At 40.9% G+C, this 15,548-nt stretch overlaps 1 protein-coding gene across 1 annotated transcript in view; it reads left to right on the forward strand.

The window, feature by feature from the left end:
- The first annotated feature begins 4,902 nt into the window (after positions 1–4,902).
- Positions 4,903–15,548, forward strand: part of ZNF143 (zinc finger protein 143) — a 55,288-nt gene continuing 44,642 nt past the window's right edge. Inside the window, exon 1 of the mRNA XM_065881764.1 lies at positions 4,903–4,967. The gene's annotated coding sequence lies outside the window, so the exon portion shown is untranslated. The remainder of the gene's footprint in view (positions 4,968–15,548) is intronic.

Below are 15,548 nucleotides of genomic sequence, written 5' to 3' on the forward strand. Positions count from 1 at the left end.
TATGTTAAAAGGGGTTAGTGATATTTCATTGCTGCTAAAAATGGCAACTCCCTCTGTGTCCTGTTTTTTCTTAAAGCTCTCAGTGTACAAGTGGATATTTGGATACAAGACCTTACTGTAACAAATAGGAAAGATGATATTTGAAGCATGTAAATTGGATATAAAGTTCTACTCTTAAAGAGTTGATAAAAGAGTATGGCTAAACATCTATATATGCAATCTATTAAAAGAACTTAATTCGGCTTTTATGTCTTCATTTGATTGCAGTTTTTTCCTAATTATAAATTTTTTCCTCATTGATCTGTTTTTATGCTATACCTAGAAAGAACACAAAATGTACACTTTTAAAATTGACATTTAACACCTGCCCACCTCCCTTTTCCCATCTCCTCTCCCCCTCTTGTTGATGGTGGTATCTGGTCTTAGATAGGCTGAAGGCACAGGGTTCCCTCCAAAAACCACTATTGATACCACTGCAGAAACAGGCCAGCAACAAGACAATGTAGAAAGGTTGGCTTGCTTCCCTCTCTTCTAACTGCATGTTCAAAAATAAGTTTTTATTGATATTAAACATCTGTCAGAAGAGTCATACATTGGTTTATTTTTTATATACATTATACACACAATATTTCAAATTGAAAGCAACATCTCAGTGGATTCAAGACTATTAAGTGCTGTTGTCTAAACAGACCAGAAAATTTATAACTGTAAAAATGAAACATGCACACATTATTTAAAATGCATAATGAAGAAAACCCATTGGTGGTGTGTTTTTCTTGTATGCCAGTAATTAAGCCACTACTGTTGGCACTGTTTGGTTTTCTATTTTAACACTGAAGGAGTGAAAGTATTTCCTATATTTATGAATTTACTATGAAAATCTTGGCAAAAAAAGAAAAAAAAATGTCTGTCTAAAATGTGTGGGTGAAAACTGTTAATCAAGTGTGTTCCTAATTTGTTTCCCCCCAAGTTGGACACCATCTGTAAACCCTAGGTTGCTTCAGGGGATTTCACTATTATATAAAATCAGTAAAATTAAAGTGGAGTAGTTGTATATATGCAACATTGTGTACAGAGGGGAGATACTGAACAGTATTAAACATTTTCGTCTTCCTTTACCTTTTATCCCCTACCTAATATCTAGTCTACTTTTTTAAATTTCAAACTTCATTGCTCTTTGAATTGATAATTCCAATTTTCACATTGTTACTGGAAACCATATCTAATAAAGGTTTTAGTTATTCCCATGCACAGTATGGAAATTCTCGTTTGCTGAGGTTTTGTTTAAAGAAAATGTATTGGCATGTATTTGAGAACACGTTTCATTGTCTCCTCTGTCATACAGTCCAAACTAATCTACGTTTATGGATTTTTGACTGAAATGAAAGACCTTAAAATTAAACTATATTTAATATTAAATATTGTTCAGATGGTAGTTTCTAATACATCAAATATATACCTCGATTATTTTCAGTATTTCCTTAAATATAACATCAAATTAGAGTTTCTTATAGATTATGGATCTTGATATGTGTCAGTGTTTTTAAGTAAGGTTACAGGACTTTTAGATAACTTTTCGAGAGTAGTATTTATAAACTTGTAATTAGTTGCATGTAGATTTTATTTATTTATTTAACATACAGCCTTTCCCACAGTTTCACTAACCTATAACTTATTTTTTAAATTTATACAAGTTAATTCTGATTTTGTCTGGGTTTCAGTATTTTGTCTTTTTTAATGGCTGACATTAGCATAAAATCTTCACTTTTTTGTAAAATTAAGCCATCCATTTTTATAAAAGCTATTCGTTTATCAGTATTAAATAAAGGATGTTAATCTATTTCTCTGCAGGTAACAGAATGGTGATTACTAATCTACACACCTTATCAAGATAGTGGCTGCTGTGTTCACCTCTGGAAGAGACCAGAGTGTAGAGCAGGGGTGGCCAGGCACCGCAGCCCTATGGCTATGTGCTGCTATTCAGTCCCAGATGTAGTCCCTGAAGCAAGCATGAAGAAAAAGTCATTAGGAATTGTATTAATATAAATCGTGTCTTTGGGAAGATCTAGCACAATGATTTAAGCATAGTAGGCATTCCATAAGTGTTTGTAAAATGAGTGACCTAAAATTACATTAAAGCATATTGGTTATAAAAATGTCAGTTCTGTTCTATATAATTTTAAATTTTGGTGAAGATTGTGAATATTTATCAGTATCCCTCCTGAATTCTAGGTTTTACCCTTGATGAGGTTGGCCACCCTTGCAATAATAGCACTTCACACTTTGGTGCATGTGGTTTTTACAAAGGGAAACTAGACATCCAGCTGGAAATCCAGAATTTTATTACTATGAGAGGAATATATATATATATATATATATATATATATATAAATAAATTTTTTTTCTTCTTTCGGTACGCGGGCCTCTCACTGTTGTGGCCTCTCCCGTTGCAGAGCACAGGCTCCGGGCGCGCGGGCCCAGTGGCCATGGCCCACGGGCCCAGCCGCTCCGAGGCATGTGGGATCCTCCCGGACCGGGGCATGAACCTGTGACCCCTGCATCGGCAGGCGGACTCCCAACCACTGCGCCACCAGGGAAGCCCTATACATATAATACTTTAATGGTTATATCATTGTACAAATATACCAAAATCAACCAATTCTCCAGGAAGTTTTTAGTTACTGAAAGAAATGTTTTTAAAACCTTGATGGCAAGTTTTTGAAGGGGGCTAGAAATAAGTTAGCCTATTTAGAAAACTGGGGAAAAGGTCCAGCTTTGTGTAAGAGCATGGACTAGTACTGATTGGCAGTGAAATGTTTTCAAGCCATTAATTTGTTAACATGTAATAACATATGAGGGATAGGAAGTGATTTAGGGAAAATGTGAAGATTCTGGATGGCCCTGAATAGTATGTACATTTGAACTCTGTTCTATATATAGTCAGTGGTAAATACTGTAACACAAAGTTCCACTACCTATGACAAAATCATTATTAAGGTTTCTCCCTGAATCAGATTAGAATTACAGTATCCTATCCACCACCACCATTCAATGTTTACAACCACTCAGTAGGTCCTGGGGATAAAAAGATGTCCTGTAACTGCAAACTACGATTACAGGGTGATTTTTAACTTCCTTTTGAGATTCTGTATTACCGTGTTTTAACAGACTAGAGATTCAGGACTTAGTAATAAATGACTAAACTGCATAAAAGTATTTTGATTCTTTTAATAATATTTCTGACTATAAAATACAGATATAACATCTAGAAGGTACAGAAAGTATAAATTAAAACACCTCGTTTGTCATCTGAACTCTCTGTGAAAAAGGGAAATCTATCCATTGGGTACTAAGACTTTTGGATGAGCCAATTCCTCCAGTTTCAAGCAACCTAATCCAATTTTATGTGCCACATCTTTTATTCTTATAAGGGCATAAAATATAAGAACTACTTTAAACTTCTAAAGACTATGTATTCAAACGACACTCAACGTCCTGTTTTCCTTCCAATGGCATTTGGGCACCAATTACGCAGCTATACCTTGGTTAGGGTCTGCAGCCTGCACCTCACTCCCTACCTAAAAGAAGGTCTCGTTAAAAATCTCAAACTGGACTCGAATGTAAATCAAAACTTTAATTATCCTCACTTAGGCCATTCCATAATCACCTGAAATGCAAAGACACTAGATCAAACATCATCCAACTCTGTCCAGCTTTTGTAAGCAGGACACAAATCTCCAGTTACAACGGGACCATCCTTCTCAATCTCTTAGTAACTCAAATCTACATTTGGAACACCAGATTTAACAAATCTTGAGTCTACACACTTTACCTCATCTTTATTCAGCCTGGTTGCCAAAGCATATGAATACATACTGAATACTCCTGAAATGACTAGTATTTCCAATGGCTCAGAAAAATTCTGGGTTGAGAGCTGCAAGAAACACTACCTAAACTTCACAACTAATTTGTATCCATTCTTAATACTGGGGAGACCGAGTCAATGATTTCCTCAGCCTTTTGACTTTCCTTTAATTTGCGACACACACAAAAGGGAAACTAAAAAACTTAGCGACACCATTACAGACGACTTCAAAATTTGAACCTAAGGAACATGAAAGCGCAAAAGCAACCGCAGTGTCTCCCAGCAGAGTCCAAGACCACCGCCCCGTTGTCGAGCTACGCCGGAGCTTCAGCTGAGGCAGGAGGCTCATCCTCCTACCAATGATGCCCCAGCGACTGGAAAAGCAAAGGGAGACTTGGCAGCCAGTGACAGGCATACAGCAACTCTCGGAAAAGCAGAGCCTCCGCCCAAGACCAAAGGCCTGAGCTGGCACCGAGAGTCCCCAGGGAGCGGTGAGGCGTCCCATCATGTCCTACCCCACCCTACCACTTCCCTCCCAACGGGACGACACTCGGCAATTGCTAGGCAAAGCCCACCCGGTCTCCAGAACGCGTTCCAGCAAGCCCACCGGGAGAGCCAAGGCCACCTCCTAGCCCCTGTGGGGAAAATGGCGCCTGTGAACCCTTCTCCCTCCCGGCTAGTCACAAGGACCAGCCTCCCTCCCTCGCTACAAAATGGCGCCTCCTGCTGGGGCCACAGACTCTGCATAATTCACTTGTCTGCGAGGCGGTGTCGCGCTGGGACGAGCCCTTCTGCCAACCAGTCAGAAGCAGAAAACTTTGTTCCGCACTTTGGGTAAGCCACTCAGGCGCTGGCTGTAAGGCCAGGCGAGGCTGACGTCAGGAAAAGGGGCGTGGATAAGGCAGTCTCCTTTCGCGTCGCCTAAATTTGAGCCAATGGCAAGCAGGAAGCGTCCAGTGAGTGACGTAATGAAAGCCCAATGGAGGCTGGGGGCGGGCTTCAGACCCACTATGCTGGTTGCGGGGCTGAGGGGCCGGGCGGCTGTTTCCTGTCCTGGTGCATGGTGGTCGGACGAAGGAATTGTTGGAAAATTTTCTCGGAGGTTCGTATATAAATGTGTTTTTACCCAGTGTGCATTATTCTCCGCCCGGCCGCCGCCCTCAGCGTGGCGGCGCGGGCCCGGTAGGGCCTGGGCTCGGACTCTGGCTCCTCAGCCTCCGCCGCAGGCCTTGCAGATCTTACGGCCGGCCGCGGTAGAGACGCCTGGGCAGAAGCGGAGTTTATTAATAACCCGCGGCCGCCACTCGGGCGGCGGAGCTTTTCTCACTGAGGACGTACCCCCCCACCCCGCCCTTGTCTCTGCGCACTGCGCCCCGCCTGTTCCCCTCAGGGGACTGCCGAGGGGAGGGAGTGAAGGAGGGGAGGGCGGAGCCCTTGGGAGCCCGGCGGCGCTTCTCGGCTTGACCTCCGCGCGGAGCGAGTCCCCTGGCGCCGCTGAGGCGAAGCTCCTCCGGCTGAGACGCTGGACCCCGGTCGGCACTAGGCCCTAGCTGGGGCGCCGGCGGCATAACTGGCTGAGGGCCCGGTCGGCATCCTGCCTGTAGATCGCACCCAGAATTTCCTCCCACTCTGATCGTGCACAGATTTCTTGTTTCCCTCACTAAAAAAAAAAAAAAAAAAAAAAAAAATTTTTATGGTCATTGAGGCCTAACAGCGAATATTAGAAATTGTCATTTTTATCATTCTCCTTTTTTCTCGGTTTTGGCCAAAGAGTATACGAATGCTTTGGTTGCTTTGTAACATTTTATTGTGGAATGTAAATCAATTTTTCTTCTCTCCCCTTTTGCTTTTTTTAACATTTAAGTTTACGCATTAAGGAAGTTAAATAAAGAGTAGATAAGAATACAATTGCTAAACTGATTATTTGTTTAAGATCAGTTTAAGCCTTTGGAAGTGTCTAATCAGCTGGTATAACCTAGTGGGAATGTGAAAAATTGTAGGTTCGAAGTTGTGGTCGGCTTTGTCCAGAACCTTACTAGAAGATACTTGTGTTTTGCTGTAGTTGACAAAAATCTGTGCAGTATTTAATATATTCTCTTGCTAAGTGCTCAGTTTCAGTTCATTGTTAAGTGTTTAGTAAGAGAATAGGTAGTGAGATCATACAAAAAGCTCAGGTAAGACAGGTAACTAATTTATCCAGGTGTATTTTGATTACTTTGGAAATTATTTAGTGTACAAATACTTGAGTGCCTATTTTTTCCATAGCTGTCTTTTATTTTTTAAAAATAATGGCTTTATTGATATAATTTATATACCTTTACAATTCACCCATTTAAAGTATTATAATAATTAGGTAGGTTTAATGTATTCACAGAGTTGTGCCACCATCACCAAAATTTTAAAACATGTTCATCACCCCCCAAGAAACTCTGTACCCACTTAAGTTACTCCCCATTTCCCCATAACACTCCTTCTTCCCCAACCACTAATCTACAGATTTGTCTATTCCCAACATTTCATAAAAATGGAATCACACAGTATGTGGACTTCTGTGACTGGCTTCTTTTATTTAGCATGATATTTGCAAGGTTCATGCATGTTATAGCATATATGAGTACTTCATTTCTTTTTATTGCCAAATATTTCACTGTATGGACGTAACACCTTTTATTTAAGCATTCATCTGTTGATGGACATTTAGGTTGCTTCCACTTTTTTGTCTATGATGCATAATGCTGCCATGAACAGTTACGGAACAAGTTTTTGTGTGGACATTTGTTTTTATTTCTCTTGTGTCTATATATATACCTAGGAGTAGAATTTCTTGGTCATTTGGTCACACGGTAACTGTGTGTTCAATCTTTTGAGGAACTGGCAAACTTTTCCAAAGTGGGTGTACCATTTTACATTCCTACCAGCAGTGTATGAGAGCGCCCATTCTCCATATCCTTGCCAACACTTGTTGTTATCAGTCTTTTTGATGGTAGCCATCCTAGTGGATATGAAGTGGTATCTCTTGTGATTTTGATTTGCATTTTTCCAATGGCTAATTGTGCTGAGCATTTTTTCATGTGCTTATTGGCCATTTGTATATTTTCTTTTTGGAAATGTCTATTTGGGTCTTTCCCCCATTTTAAAATTGGATTGTTTATCTGTTATTGAGTTCTAAGAGTTTCTTATATAAAGGTCCTTTATCAGATATATGATTTGCAAAATGTCCATTGCCCTTTGCTGCAGGTTGAGATATTGCTGTGAAGTAAGGATTCATCATATTCTTCATGGAAAGATGACCTAGCTGTTTTGGGGAATTGTGCCTCTACTATTACTTTAGCTGTTATTAAATATTTATAATGTAGGTACAGTTAATGATCATGGGAGGAGAACTTTCTGAGTCCTGTTGTTCTCATCATTACTTAATTTTGAAGTTTTTATCTAGTTTTTGTTTTTGGTTTTTAATCTGAGGTTTTACCCAGTTCTGAGTCTTTTTGCTCCTGGCTTTATTTCAGGACATAGTGTTTTTTTTTTTTTTTTTTTTTTTTTTTGCGGTATGCGGGCCTCTCACTGTTGTGGCCTCTCCCGTTGTGGAGCACAGGCTCCGGACGCGCAGGCTCAGTGGCCATGGCTCACGGGCCTAGCCGCTCTGCGGCATGTGGTATCTTCCTGGACCGGGGCACGAACCCGTGTTCCTTGCATTGGCAGGCGGACTCTCAACCACTGCGCCACCAGGGAAGCCCAGGACTTAGTGATTTTTTAAAGAGTTGGATTGCTTGAGTCATTGCTCTTTGCTTAATTTGCATTTTAAGGGATGGCTTTTGTGAGACAGTGTTTTTTGTTTTTTAATTTATTTATTTTTGGCTGCATTGGGTCTTTGTTGCTTCGCGCGGGCTTTCTCTAGTTGCAGCAAGTGGGGGCTACTCTTCATTGTGGTGCGTGGGCTTCTCAGTTCGGTGGCTTCTCGTTGCGGAGCATAGGCTCTAGGCGCGTGGGCTTCAGTAGTTGTGGTTCTTGGGTTCTAGAGTGAAGGCTCAGTAGTTGCAGCGCACGGCCTTAGTTGCTCTGCAGCATGTGGGATCTTCCCAGACCAGGGCTTGAACCCGTGTCCCCTGCATTGGCAGGCAGACTCCCAACCCTGCGCCACCAGGGAAGTCCCTGAGGCAGTGTTTTAAACTTTACCGTACTGTCAAAATCAAAGTGATTTTGTTTTAAAGATGGATTTAGACTGGACAGTGACAAAGGCTGTTCCCTGTGTCTGGACTGCCTTCTCTACTCTTCCTACCCCTAGGAAATGTATACTTATCTTTCTTATGCCCATATTCACATGTAATCATCTTTGCATACCTGAGGCAGAGTTAGGTGCTCCTTACTTTATTAATGCTTCTGTTTATAGTAACTTTTTTTTTAAAGTAACTAGTTTTAAAACCATGAAAATAATACATGGTAAATTTCTTTTTAACTTATGGAATGTATACGGTAGAAATTAAAAGGCCCGTCCCCAGTCCACCCTCATCTCCTAGTCCCATTTCTGGGAGGTAATGCTGTAAAAACTTATGTGTGTGGATAGCAAGAGTTAAAGAAGAAAACCAGGAAACGAAAAGATTTGATTTATTAAGCTAGTGGGAATTAATCTTATTAACAAATTTTTCTTACAATATTGTATGCAGTGAAAATTCTACTGTTGTACAAGACAAAATAAGATAGTTGGCAGTGTTATTGGAATGGAAGGATGAGAGACTGGAGTAAAGAAAGCAGTAAAGAAGTTATTGCAGTAGTTATTAATATGTGAGGAGTTGGAAAAGAAAGGTTTTGAAGGATAAAAATCATGGAGTTGAAGGGAATGCCCTGGTGGTCCAGTGGGTAAGACTCCACACTCTCATTGCTGAGGGTCTGGGTTCAGTCCCTGGTCCGGGAACTAAGATCCCACAAGCTGGGCAGTGTGGCCAAACAAAAAATTAAAAAGATGAAATGCTCTCTGTCATACCAAGTTCCCATATATATGGTTCCATTAAAAAAAAAAATCATGGAGTTGACAATTGCCCTGTTGTGAATTTAAGAATGAGGGTGGGCTTCCCTGGTGGCGCAGCGGTTGAGCGTCCACCTGCTCATGCAGGGGACACGGGTTCGTGTCCCGGTCCGGGAAGATCCCACATGCCACAGAGAGGCTAGGCCTGTGAGCAGTGGCCGCAGGCCTGCACATCTGGAGCCTGTGCTCCGCAACGGGAGAGGCCACAACAGTGAGAGGCCCGTGTACTGCAAAAAAAATAATGAGGGTTTAGTCAAGGATGACTTTTGATCATTTTAATCTGTTGTCTGGGTTTGGTGGAAGTAGCCAAGTCCATATGGCAAATTGATTAGAGTGGAAAGATGAATTGGCAAACCTTAATGGTGTATATGGAATGTGTTGTGTTTAATTCAGACAGAAAACAAGATGTATTTTGATATAAAATGAATGCAGGGACTTCCCTGGTGGCACAGTGGTTAGGAATCCGCCTGCCAATGCAGGGGACATGTGTTCGAGCCCTGGTCTGGGAAAATCCCACATGCCGCGGAGCAACTAGGCCCATGTGCCAAAACTGCTGAGCTTATGCTCTAGAGCCTGTGAGCCACAACTGCTGAGCCCATGTGCCACAACTACTGAGGCTTGCACACCTAGAGCCCATGCTCCGCAACAAGAGAAGCCACCGCAATGAGAAGTATGCGCACTGCGGTGAAGAGTAGCCCCCGCTTGCCCCAACTAGAGAAAGCCTGCGTGCAGCAAAGAAGACCCAACAAAGCTAAAAATAAATAAATAAATAAAAATTAAAAAAAAAAATAATGACAACGTGGTACATTCCTAGGAGACCTCCCCACCTACCTATTGGTTAGTGTCTTCCCTTCCCTCTGGCATTTGTCCTTTCAAACAGAAGTGCTGAGAGGAAAAAGAATCACTGGCAGACTTTTGGATGGGGCAGTTTGATTTGAGACCTAGGAATGTATGTAAATGTTTTTAGTTGATGGATTATAGATCTGTGTTTTTAAATGAGGAGTGCATGTTAGATTCAACTGGGGAGCTTTTTATAAGTGGACATGTTTATTGTTGAGAAGATAATATTTAAGGAAAATATACTAGGAGATAAATGTCTGTTATTAAAAGTCAGTTATTCAGGGAATTCCCTGGTGGTGAAGTGGCTAGGACTCTGAGCTTCTACTGCAGGGGGCACGGGTTCGATCCCTGGTCAGGGAGCTAAGATCCCACATGTGGCAGCATGGCCAAAAATAAATAAAAAATTTTTTAAAAGTCAATTACTTAAAATCACCTTTATTTTATCTTATTTTAAACATAAATTTATTTGTTTATTTTTGGCTGTGTTGGGTCTTTGTTGTTGCGCGCCGGCTTTCTCTAGTTGTAGTGAGCCGGGGCTACTCTTCGTTGTGGTACGCGGGTTTCTCATTGTGGTAGCTTCTCTTGTTTCAGAGCATGGGCTCTAGGCATGCGCCCTTCAGTAGTTGTGGCACGAGGGCTCAGTAGTTGTGGCATGTGGGCTTAGTTGTGGCACGTGGGCTTAGTTGCTCCACGGCATGTGGGATCTTCCTGGACCAGGGCTCGAACCCATGTGCCCTGCATTGGCAGGCAGATTCTTAACCACTGCGCCACCAGGGAAGTCCCTAAAATCACCTTTAGAAATTATTTTTTGTCTTTTTAGGGGAAAAAGACTTTCAGAAGGAAAAGGAGATTTTTTTTTACCTTTTTAAAATTGAAGTATAGTTGATTTACATTATTATTCTTTTAAGGTGTACAACGTAGTGATTCATTATTTTTATGGATTAAAATTTTTTTTTAGTTTTTAGTTTTTGTTCTTTTATGGAGAAACCTTGAAAACATTATGTATAAGTGAAAGAAGGCAGTCACAAAAGACCACATACTATGATTCCATTTACATGAAGTGTCCAGAATAAGCAAATCTATAGAAATAGAAAGTAGATTAGTGGTTGCCTAGGGCTTTGGAAAGGGGGAGGTAGGGTTTTCTTTTGAAGGGTGATAAAAATATTGTGAATTCAGGTTGTGGTGATGTTTGTACAACTCTGAATATACTAAAGTCATTGAACTGTACACCTTAAATGGGTACATTTTATGATATGTGAATTACATCTCAGTAAAGATATTTTCAAAAAGGAAAAGCATGAACAAGAGGAAAGTTCCTCTTGAATAACACATCTCTGAAACTGTTTTTTTTGTCTTCTTTCTCCTCTGGCAATACCCTTTTACAGTAGTAGGAGAAAATAGTGAATAAGACAAGAGATAGAGCTGTACAGTCTCTTCTCATTTAGCTTTAAACTACTGATAAGTATTAATAGCAAACATATATATAATGCCATGTGCTGTTACAAGTGCTTTGTATTTAACACAGATACCTCACAATACCCTCTGTGAAGTACTCTCCTTTTACAGATAGGGAAGCTGTGGCACAGCATGGTTAAGTAACTTGCCCAAGGTCACATAGATAATATGTGGTAAAATGAGATTTTGAAGCAGGCTGTTTTGCTCCAGAGTCCTTATTCTTAAGTATAGTGTTATACTACTGCTCATAAGCATTCCTTCCTAAGCATAACCCATACTTTCCAATCTATCTATAGGGGAATCCTCCTTAGATATGTTTTAGTAGCTGGTTACTGTAAATATACTGCTTCCAGTCTGGAGAAAAACAGGTAATTAAAGTATACTGTGCTAAGTGTTATTATAAGAGTATGGACAGAGTATCTTGGGAAATACATCTAAAGCATTCTGACCCAATTTGGGGAGTTCAGATAAAACTTTCTGGTGGAATCTGAAGAATTTAGCCAAGTAAAGAGAGGAGGAAGAGTATTCTAGAGGGTATGACTAGCAGTGTTCAGAGCCCAGATGCAGGAGACACCTTGGGCTGTTCTGGGAGTGGCACATAATCCAGCAGCTCATGTAAAAGTTGTTGAGCCAGATGGTTAGGAGGTTGACTTTGCCACTTATGTTGTGAAGTTAAGGACATCATTTAACCTTTGTGAGCTTCACTTTCTTGGTCTGCAAAATTGTGATAAAATGGTACTTAATTCATAGGATTGCTAGAAGGATTAAATGAATTAGTAGTAATGCCTGGCATATAGTATTTTGGAAGGGTTAGTTATTATAATCATTTTTATTTATTAGTATGATTAACATTTTAACTAATATTATTATTAAATGATACCAGTATCATTAACTACTAGAATTTTAAACAGTATTGCTGGAGTGTAGAATGTGAGGTTGTGCTAGAACAAGACTGGAAGATAGAGTGACCAACTTGTCTTGATTTGCCCAAGACTATCCCAGTTTTAAAAGAAAGTGTCCCCCCACCACCAAAAAAAAAAAAAACTGAGAGTCCCATGACCCGGGAAGCTTCTCAGTCTTGGGCAACGCAGGCTGATTGTCCGTCTTATTGGAGAAGTTAGTAGAATCCAGATCATGATATTTGGACTATATGGGGAAATGGGAAAGTTTTGAAGGTTTTGAGACAGAGAAATGCTCTGATTGGATTTGAAAGCACTTGGACTGTGCTATGGAGATTAGATTGGAGGAGGGTAGGAGTGGATTTTAGGAGGCCGATGTAGTAACCCAAGCGGTGATGGTACCCTGAATTAAGACAACCTAATAAGAGAAGCAAATGGATTTGACAGATATTTAGGAGGTAGAGTGATAGTTCTTAGTGATCGGTTGGAGAATAAGGGGGATTTGACTACGTTTATCACTGAGGGAGATGGGTAGGTGACTGCGTTTATCACTGAGGGAGAAAATACTAAAGTAGAATTTTGTGGCAAACTGTTTTGAGATGGAGGTGACTGTGGACCATGAAGGTCACCAAGGCCAGTAAGCAGCTAGATATATAGATCAGGAGCCCTTAAGAGAAAGGACTAGAGAGATTTTAAAGAGCTTATAAATTCCAGAGATCTTTGAAGCCAACGGAATGGATATGATATTCCAAGAGGAAAAGTGCATAAAATGAAAAAACAAACTAGGATGGAAACTTGTGGGTTCTCAATATTTAGGAACCCATAGGAGAAACGGAAAAGGATTAGCTAGGAAGTTGGAAAAAACCAGGAGCGTGTGGAAGTCACAGAAGCCAAGGTAAGAGAATGTTCTAAGAAGGAGATAAAGGTCAATGATATCAAACCCAATATAAGACAGAAAAGTATCCATCACATTTTTTTTTTCTTTAGCTGCGTTGGGTCTTCGTTGCTGTGTGAGGTCTTTCTGTAGTTGTGGCGAGCGGGGGCTACTCTTCATTGTGGTGAGCAGGCTTCTCATTGCAGTGGCTTCTCTTGTTGCGGAGCACCGGCTCTTGGTGCGCGGGCTTCACAAGTTGCAGCAGGTGGGCTCAGTAGTTGCAGCACGCGGGCCCTAGAATGTGTGTGCTTCAATAGTTGTAGCGCGAAGGCTCTAGGATGAACGGATTTCAGTAGTTGTGGCGCTCCGCGGCATGTGGGATCTTCCCAGACCAGGGCTCGATCCCACGTCCCCTGCATTGGCAGGCGGATTCTCAACCACTGCACCACCAGGGAAGCCCCTATCACAGCTTTTTTATCTGTTTTATGATGGACATTTGAGTTCATTCCAATTTGGAACTATTATGGATAAAGTTGCTATGGACATTCTTGTGTAAGTCTTTTTGTGGATGAATATTTTCATCTCTCATTCATAGGAATGGCCATCGAACTTCATGTTAAAGTGGAGATTAGTGACCAGCCAAAGCAGTTTCAATACTTAGGGACAGAAACCAGATGGATAGCAGTGGGAAATCAGGAAATAGTCTTAGTAACAACTGTTAGAGAAATCTAGCTGTGATAAAGAGGGAAAGAGAGACTAGTAGCTGAGTCAGAGGCAAGATTTTGTTTTATCGATTTTGTTTTTTAAAATATTTATTATTTTTATTTGGCTGTACCGGGTCTTAGTTGCCATGTGAGGGATCTTCATTGCGGCATGCAGGATCTTTTAGTTTCAGCACGCGGGCTCTTAGTTGCAACATGAGGGATCTAGTTCCCTGACCCCTTGCATCGGGAGCATGGAGTCTTAACCACTGGACCACCAGGGAAGTCCCTGTTTTTGTGTTTTTTTAAGTTATTGATGGGAAGGAACTGGGAGAGAGAGGGAAATTTTTTACAGGAGAGATCCCTGAGATCCCTAAGGAGGAAAGACAGATGAAATGCAGAGTACAGGTTGGAAGGATTAGTCTTACCTTGTAGGAAGGTAATATTGTAGGAGAGAAGGAAGAAATGTGTGGAAATGCAGTGAAGTGAGGTTTGTTGGCAGAGAATTCCTCTGCTGACTTATATATTTTCCGTGAAGTTGGGAGCTGATTAATTTGCTGAAAATGAAGTGGTGAAGGAGACGGGGTGGGAGGATAGCAGGAGAGGGAGTGGGGGTAGAAGGTTTGAGGTAAATGGAAAATATTTTAAATAGTCACCATGAAGAAATAAAGACATGTAAGTTTGCTGGACTGCTTTGGGGGTTCAGAAGAGGTTGGAAGAGCCCAAGAACTTTTATGGCCCTTCAGGACTATTCCATCAAATAAGTTATTAGATCTGAAAAATGCTTTGTAAATATGACCTATACAGTTTTTTCTGACTAGAGGTATATGTTTTAACTATCCATGTTTAGTGTCCTATTCAATATACTTTTTTGGACAAAGGATCTATTTTGTTATAGTGTCGTGTTTCAGGAGTGCCCTCTCTCATTTTCATAATTGTCTCACAATGCTTTGCTTCCCTTACCTATGACAAGATGAGCAATTTGGGTAATAAAATATTAACATACACAGTGTTTATCTTGAGGGAAATAAAGTACAATCTAGCATCATAGTTTTTTTTTTTTGTGGCATCATAGTTTTGAAACAACTTTATGCTTTTTTTAACAGAACAGTGTCAGAAGTTGAGTTTGAATATATCAGAACCTTTCTCTTTCTCCTGATGCTTCCTCAGACTCCCTAGTCTCAGTGAAAGCAAGCCAGGGCATGCTTAGCAAACTGAGCTATGCAGGTGTGCCCTTATCAAGCCCTGTTTTTTTTTTTGCGGTATGCGAGCCTCTCACCGTTGTGGCCTCTCCTGCCGCGGAACACAGGCTCCGGACGCGCAGGCTCAGCATGGCTCACGGACCCAGCCGCTCCGCGGCATGTGGGATCTTCCCAGACTGGGGCATGAACCCGTGTCCCCTGCATTGGCAGGTGGACTCTCAACCACTGTGCCACCAGGGAAGCCCTCAAGCTCTGTTTTTAATGCTACACTGTTGAGGTTTGAGAGAGATTTTTTTTGGTTCTTTTTCACATCAGTGGTTCAGTTAAGAACAAACCATCACCAAAATTGACGTTCCTGATGACTAGACCTAGGTGTCCATTTCTCAATTCTTGTCTCTTCTCACCTCTTTTTCTCACAGGTATTTTAGTTTCAGGTCTCCTAGGCCTCATCTCAACTAACTGCCAGTCAGTTTCAAATATTCTATTTCTGAATGGTCCTGGAACTTGGCAAAAAGTTTGAAAGCCTTCAATTTCCAACAGTTCACCCATCTGATAGAATATTCTACTTCTTTAAAATAGGTAGTATAAACTCTATCCCTCAGTTTTACCCTTTAGCATTCTGTAGAGCCTATGAAAACTCTACATCATTCACCAGCACATTCTAACTACTCTGTACTTAACTGAATTACATT

This window comes from Phocoena phocoena, chromosome 8, assembly GCF_963924675.1.
Source record: "Phocoena phocoena chromosome 8, mPhoPho1.1, whole genome shotgun sequence".
NCBI lineage: Eukaryota > Metazoa > Chordata > Mammalia > Artiodactyla > Phocoenidae > Phocoena > Phocoena phocoena.